Source organism: Macrobrachium rosenbergii, chromosome 57 (assembly GCF_040412425.1).
Source record: "Macrobrachium rosenbergii isolate ZJJX-2024 chromosome 57, ASM4041242v1, whole genome shotgun sequence".
NCBI lineage: Eukaryota > Metazoa > Arthropoda > Malacostraca > Decapoda > Palaemonidae > Macrobrachium > Macrobrachium rosenbergii.
The window spans coordinates 20067363-20073862 of NC_089797.1; the positions used below are offsets into that span (position 1 = coordinate 20067363).

Sequence of the window (6500 nt, forward strand, 5' to 3'; positions counted from 1 at the left end):
TTAATGTTAATTCTTTTTACTGTTTTATCAACGTTTTTAAGATTAATTTTAACTATTATTAATATCCATTCTATTTTTTCTTTTCCTCGTTTAGGCCCCATATTTTCCCGCTCACACCCTCTTTGTAAAATCAAGCATCTCCCAATTTTGATTTGAATATTTTACTGTTACCGATAACCAGGTAACATTGTGCATCATCATCACGATAATTCGGTAGTGTTACTCCCCTTAGCAAAGTTTGAAGGCTTTTATTTGCAGGTTATTCTTCATATTTTAGAATTTATACGAGTGAAATAGCTCTAACTATTTTAGTGTATTGTACTAATGACGTCTTTATCGCAATCTCATGTACTACTGCATCAAACACTGTCTAGAATATTGGTGTCAGTTAATCATTAAGGCTTATATGACACATAGCCAAGAATGTCAAAAAATAAAAATATTGTTTCCGTGAATTATACCACTCTGGGACAGCTTAGCAGGGGAGTAAAGGGCAGGTGAAGCTCTCCAGCTATATACTTCAGGGCGGTTAGGTTGGTGACGATTACTTAACCTCCTGCTTTTATCTTATTTTTTCTGTTTTGCCTAAAATACGAAGGAGTCTCTCTTCGATGACTTTTATACACCCTAAGCTTTGGCGGGACATCGAAGCTGCTTATATTAAGACCAGGACAACCAACGGAGTAAATGGTGAAGATTAAAAGACCTCGCAAGATTGTTATATGGGTAAATCATCAATAACTCTGACAACCATCTTCAGAAGTCTTTTGCGTGGAAAGCATTTCCATAGAAACATTCAAAATCTGTATCAAGTCCTTAGACATAAGCTAGATTAGTTCAAGTTATTGATACGAAGGCTTCATACGTGCCCAGTAAACATCCTCAGTTCTGTCTAAAATTCCTTTCTGCTGACAATATTTTGTTATTCGTGGGATTATAAGTCTTTCACCATTTTTTCCTTGATAAATCTAATATTTGGTGAATTCTCCCAAGATTCTAAACACCATATTCTTACGTTGCTGACTCCAAAGTAAGAAAGATTGGGTAGATTCTATCGATAATTAGATGTGTTGCAATTTTATTTCCAGAGAAACAGTCGATGACCGAGGGAGTAAGACTAATTTTAAATTTCACATCATAACGCTTATCCTCATTGGCTCCCAAAATTACATCCCTAACAAAACCGTTTCAACATGCATAGAGAATGATTTTAACGCCACACACACACACAGAGACAGACAGAGAGAGAGAGAGAGAGAGAGAGAGAGAGAGAGAGAGAGAGACGTACGTACTTCAATATGATAGACACGCACGTACTTCAATATGAAAGCAATCTTTGGAGTGTTGCATCTGACGTAAGTCCTTAAGTACCAAATGGTTATTCCCATTTTATTAAAATTAAAAATACTAATCTCTTAATTACATCCTGGTCGGGAAAGACGCTGCTCGGTGTGACGTCAGAGACGGAGAAACAGCTAATAAGCTTCGTATAAGAACTTTCTAATGTTTATCAAGTATCGAAACTGCCTGCAGCAGGGCTGTTAACTGACGGAAATATTTCTGGTAAACGGATAAAGACGTCACCTACGGAAAAGTTTCCGTAAAGCGCAATTTCATCTAAAACCTTCACAAATAAATAAAGGAAAATAAGAGTTTCCCGTTATTTTACCCTTCATAATGAATACGTCAGGTATGTATGACTTTTGGGAACTTTGAAAACCAAATATATTAACATCCTTTATTGTAATGCTACGGAAATCTGTCAGTCTAGTCCATTATGCTTGGAAATTCTAGTGCTGTACTGTAGTGATCGGTAGCTGCATCCCTGTTGACAGAAATAGTAATGTTGCATGTAGTCGGGCTTCAGCTGAAATGCTCTGCTTCATGGTAGTATCTTGTTTCCTTATATATGGTTCCACTTTCGATAAGAGTTTATAAAAGGTGTTAGGGTCCATCATCATATAGTCGATGAAATCTGATTCATAGCCATGTCTCAGTTCCCACAATATCGCCAAATGACGTCCTATCTTCTTCTTTGTAGCCACTCTTTACACCACGTCCTTTTCTGCCTTGTCGCTTTTATCTTTGCACACTTTGCTACAACAATACAATTTCATAGTGACAGCTTATCAAAAGCTGTTACTTTGTAGCGTTAATAAAAAGAGCACCCACTTGCTCTAAACTATCACCTTAAACATCTTTCCATCAAACAATAGTGAACTTTCAAGTGCTTTTTTTATAACCGCTTTCTCAGTGTTTTGTTTTTATTTATACTGAATATACTTCAAATTATAACCAAGTTATTTGCTGTATCACCATATCAAGCAGTGAAGCTAAAGTATTGTTTTTAGCATTAGAGAATTATCAATAGCAATGCTTGTTACCTTTAGATTGTTTTCCGTTTTTCTGTTATTATTTGCTCTTTCTGATGACGCGTTTTTTTCCCATGCAAACAGCAGTCTACAAACGGCAGATATTTCTTCTGTTATATATACAACTCTGTTCAAGTTTGTTTACACCTGGATTCCATTGGCAAATATTAAATATCCAATCCTTACCACAAACCTGACTAAACATCCATGACATGAAGTTTGATTTTTCTCAGGTTCCTAGGTAAATTATAATAGTTTCAGGTATTAAAAGAATACAGACAATTTTCTTCACACTACCAAGTAAAACTACATATGGTTTAACTGATGATTATCAAGATAAAGTAAATTTCAAAGCCTCTGTATTGTTCAACCTAGGGTTTTTAAACTTGTTCTAATAAGTCAAGGTAAATAGCATAAGTACTGCAGGGTATTTATTCAGATTTAATTTACCAGGCTTGCAACGTCAGTACTGGTTGAGGTTAGAATATTCATATACACATATGCATTTAATTTAGCGTCGAATAAATCCATATACTACTGAACCATCAATGCAGGTCAATCTATGACAGTTGTATATCAGCAACTTCAGGCACCATTCTCACCTCATTCAAAAATTGTGGAGTGAAAGCAACCAACATTTCTTGAATAACAGAAGTATTGTTTGTAATGCCTTAAACGATTGTTCCAGTAAAACACCCTGTAAAGCAGAAAAGCCGAGGCAGAATTTTGAATGATACAAAATGCTTACATCTAAGATTAATACAAAAAAGCTTAAATCAAAGATTCTTATAATGTCCGTTAAAATAGTCTTTCTCCAATACAAACCAAATACAAATAAATCCTCTAAGAAGTTAAAAAAAAAATCAAAGGTTCCAGCAAACCAAAGGGCCGGAGATGAACTTAAGTGCCAACAAGTGAAGTGGCTGTAGGCAAGTAGTGTAAAATGTGAAAACGTCAGTTCTGTAGAGCAAATTTACAAAGGCAAAAATGCCAGGGGTGTTAAGTAAAAGCTTAAGATAATCTGGTAACAGTTCCTTGGACAGTGATTTGTTAACTAATGCTGGAATAGCGTCTAAATTTAATATAGGTATGTTTGTATAACAGCCATAGCTAAGCATAGATTTGTTAACTAATGCTGGAATAGTGTCTAAATTTAATATAGGTATGTTTGTATAACAGCCATAGCTAAGCATAGGATTGTCTATGTATTAAAAATTAAAACAGGCCTGATCATTGTATTTATGTGGTAAATTTTAACAACAAACAGAAGAGATTTTACTTATGGTTAATAAAACAAAAACTACCACTAATAAAATAAAATCACTACCAGAAATATTTAAAATACATCTTCCTTTTAAGAGGAGTGGTACAGGTTGAAATGCAAAAAACTCTGAAAGAAATATTTGCAATTATAGAAATACAAATTTTATTAGATCAGGTTAGGTTCTATTAATATGCATGAACTAAAGCTTACACTGTAAATTCAGTTTTCTCCTGTACAGACCAGCCACTTATAGCAGTAAAAAATCAAATCGTGTGCTAGTAAACCAAGAGGCTAGAAGTAAACAAAAATGAAGTGATCAAAGGAACGGCCGTAAGAACAGGTCGAAGGTGTCAGTTGCCTAGGCAAAATCACCAATGTCAATTTGTCAGCGATGTTAATTAAGGGTACAGCATAATCTGGCATCAGCCTCCAGGACTGATTCGTTCAACCTAAACTTTACTGGAATAAAGCCTGGACTTCATCATTTGATTCCACAGAAGCCGTGGTTAAGTACAGTCTGCCTACTGTACTAAAAGTGAAAACACAGGACTGCTCATTGTATAATTGGCACTAACCACTAAATATTGGTTAAATTGATATCAAAGCTATGTTAATTTGACTATGGACAAAAAGAAATTAGTTTACACTAAACGAATAAATTAAAGCTAATTTATATTAAAAGTTTCAAAATATCACCAAAATTTCTAACAATTTTTTAAAATTGTTAACCCACGCATTATCAAGTAGGTATAATTTTTCAAATGAAAAGTAAAAAAATTTAAAGTCCTTGTAAAATGATAAAATGAGGTACAGATCCAGATAAACTAAATTACTGCTGACCTTTGGATACTAATATCTTAAGTGTAACAACAGTAATAACAATAGTAACATTAACTAACCTTATGAAATACTGAGCTCTCTAAGTTAAATTCTGCTACCTTATTACCAAAGTTTGTGTAAAATTAATTTCTTGGCTAAAAACTGCAAAATTATAGAATGAAATTTCTTTAACTCTTAACAACTACTTTAAATTTGCTAAGGACAGGAATCTTAATCAGGGTTCCTTAACTCCTAGAAAAACTGATGCACTTAAGACCTGAAGAAAAATGATTTTAGCGAACCTCCCATGCACCTATGGGAGCCCATAGGTCATAAGACCTATGGTCCAGGGCATGGGAGGGGCCTCCACCCCTACAGGGGCACCGCCCCTGTAGGGATGGAGGTAAAAACGAATAGTTGGCTAGGTTACCAATACACCATACTATACCTCACCTGGTTTTCATTGGGCGAAATCTGGGAAGGGAAGGATTCTATTTGTTTAGCTTGAGACATTATCACGGCTTGAGAACTTTGGCTTCAGTCATTTCTCATAACCGAAGTTTGTTTCTTAAGTAGTTTACAGTAGATTTCACGAAAACCTGCAAGTAGTTAAATGTTATTATAACCATATATTTACTTCCAATAATTAATGGAAAATTCATACCAGACACTTTAAAATATTTAAGGTATAGGTAAAGCTACGAAAAAAGGAAGGCTTCGTACGAAAGTCAGATTTTACCAAGCACATTATAATTTCAAAGTTCATTACAGTTTGGCTAACCTTACAGTTTGAATACTAACCTTAAGTGGACCATTAGAGATCTCCTGAAACCGAAAAATACTAAAATTTTAATAACCCATGGGCTAGTAGTTTTATATGCTAGATATTAGAAAATGGACGAACAAGGAATAATGCTACATTATAGCTTAAGCTTTATGGAATATAGAGTATGAGTAAAATAAACTCCGGTATTCATTAGTGTCCACAAATAGCATTAAGTTCATATTTACACTACAACAAGTGTGCAGCAAACTGTTAAAGCAAAAATATTTTTTAAAATAAAGAAATCTAAGCTGCAACTCTGAACTGAAAAAGCGTCCTTAAACAGAAAAAGTCCACTACAATAAAACATGATTTCCACCAGACCCTCTAATTATTATAATGGGTTATAAACTAATAACCGAAGCCATAGAATTTAACCTGACCCGCAAATTACTATGATGGGATATAAACTAATAACCGAAGCCACAGATTTCTAAAAGTTTAAAAAAATATTCAAACTTTACCGTAATGAAAAACAGCTTTTGAAAAGCCCTTGGAGAATCGCCACTTCTCGTAGACCATCTTCGAACCTTCAAACTCCAATCGTAGGAACACCAGCATATCATTATCCTGAAAAGCTGGGGATACAGATGAGCCATCAACGAACGCACAAACGAAATGACACTCCTACACTTCGTTGTTCCCGAAGCGCAAACTGAGTGGCCGATGGAATCTGCCTGTCGAAAAACCCATCACTGTTGACACCACCATAGACCATGAGGGTCACCGTCACTGGAAACTGAGTGGCTGCTGGATTCTGCCTGCCGGAAAACCAGTTCTTGTTGACGTCACCACCTTGGGCAGGGACCATGGGGTCACCTGGAAACTGAGTGGCTGCTGGACCTGCCTGCCGAAACACCCGTTGGTGTCGACGTCACCACCAAGGACCATGGAGTCACCTTTCTTCAAACTTGGACGAACTACGCGAAAGAAAACGGCATCCTTATTTTTTTCAAGGGGATACTTTAAAGATCTGTTAATGCTTTAACGCTAATTATTTGATGCTGCGTTGCATTATGTCTCGGTTCTTTGATAAAATCCTATTAATTATTTTATTTGTAGTAGCTTCACTTAAGAATTTTTTAAGTCTCCTGTTAGTCAACGTTCGAGGTTGCAGCTTCAGTTTTCATAATTTTTATTCGTAATTCGATTTGCAAAAGATAAGATTATTCTCAAAATATTACTTCAACTTTGATTAAAATTTCTTATATTTCAAGTTTTC

The 6500-nt window shown here is 35.2% G+C and overlaps 1 long non-coding RNA gene across 1 annotated transcript; it reads right to left on the bottom strand.

Moving 5' to 3' along the window:
• Window positions 1-2090: 2090 nt before the first annotated feature.
• Window positions 2091-6109, bottom strand: LOC136837112 (uncharacterized). Its single transcript, XR_010852589.1, has 3 exons — window positions 5743-6109; window positions 4909-5054; window positions 2091-3069 (listed from the first exon to the last, which is right to left on the bottom strand). It is a non-coding gene; the product is annotated as an uncharacterized lncRNA (long non-coding RNA).
• Between the last annotated feature and the right edge of the window lie 391 nt (window positions 6110-6500).